At 56.6% G+C, this 1,182-nt stretch overlaps 1 non-coding gene across 1 annotated transcript; it reads right to left on the bottom strand.

The window, feature by feature from the left end:
* Positions 1-638: 638 nt before the first annotated feature.
* Positions 639-720, bottom strand: TRNAI-GAU (transfer RNA isoleucine (anticodon GAU)). Its single transcript has one exon. It is a non-coding gene; the product is annotated as a tRNA-Ile (tRNA).
* Positions 721-1,182: the final 462 nt, after the last annotated feature.

Genomic DNA, 1,182 nt, shown 5'->3' with positions numbered 1-1,182 from the left:
CTAAACCTCCCTCTCAAGCAGCAGCTCGACTGCGCCCTTCTCCCGCGCCCTTCCTCGCCAACTGCCGCGCCACGCCCTGGCTGACGCACCATGCCCTGTTTGCCCGTCCTGGTCGCTCGCGCTCCCTGGGCGGGGCTTTTATAGGGGTGGGAGGGATCGCCGTTGCTCTGGCAATGCCCAGGCCATGACAGCGTCTCCCGCGAGAGCTGCTGGCTCCTGGGGGGCGGTCCCTTCACTCCCTCGGCATCTCCCGACTTTTCGAGAAAAGCCCGTGCTCCGCAGCGGGTTGGTCCAGCTCCGACGCATCTCCTTTGGCAACTGACCTGGTCCAACAGGACCTAAAGATGGTTACCTAAATCCATGCTTACTCCTCCCAGCCACCTTCCTGTGCTACCTATGCTTGGATTGAGGGATTGAGGACTGGCTGACCGTGCTTATGATTTCCCTGGAGCTTCCTTCTGTCCCTTCTTGTTCCTCTTGCCCATGTGCAGACAGCATAGGGTTGAGGTGTGTCCTGAGTAAACTTCAAAACCTTGCAAGTTCTTTTCAGGACACTCTTATCTCAAAACGAAGGCTTACTTGGGAGCACACATCGAGCTGCTCACACTCACGCACTCTGGCCATTATTGATGGCTGAGCGACGAGGATGGCATTCGAATCCCTGCGTGCAGAGCACAATGGATTATCGGTCCATCGCCTTCACCACTCGGCCACCTCGTCAGCATACTGTTCCTGCTGCTCCTGCCACTGCTGCCAATGCTCCTGCTGCCACTTCTGCTGCTCCTGCTGCTGTTACCGCTGCCACTGATCCTGATCTTCCAGCTCCTGCTGCTCCAGCTCCTGCTGCTCCAGCTCCACCTCCAGCTCTAGCTACTGCTGATGCTTTTAACATCTACATCTTTTTATACTCTTTGTCATGGGAGAGAAGGAGCCAGCCTCCAGCTTTTGCCTTTTGTGACTGGTCTGCTCTCCTGACAGCTGACCTCTGGGGACCTTTGGCACATAGCTCTCAGCATTCATGTCTGAAAATGACTGAAGAGCAGAGCTCCACGCTCCTTCCTGGGTAGGCACATGGGAGAGTGACCTCGGAGTGGCTCAGCACCCCCAAAGGGCTTGAGCCTGACTTTGAGACTGAATTGTCAGCAGCCGCGTTCCCCTCACATACTGAAAGGATGCCACCAG

The sequence above is a fragment of the Tauraco erythrolophus genome, unplaced genomic scaffold (genome assembly GCF_009769465.1).
Source record: "Tauraco erythrolophus isolate bTauEry1 unplaced genomic scaffold, bTauEry1.pri scaffold_75_arrow_ctg1, whole genome shotgun sequence".
Classification (NCBI taxonomy): domain Eukaryota; kingdom Metazoa; phylum Chordata; class Aves; order Musophagiformes; family Musophagidae; genus Tauraco; species Tauraco erythrolophus.
Note: the sequence above shows the minus strand (reverse complement) of the source record. Positions and strands in the feature narration are given on the sequence as shown.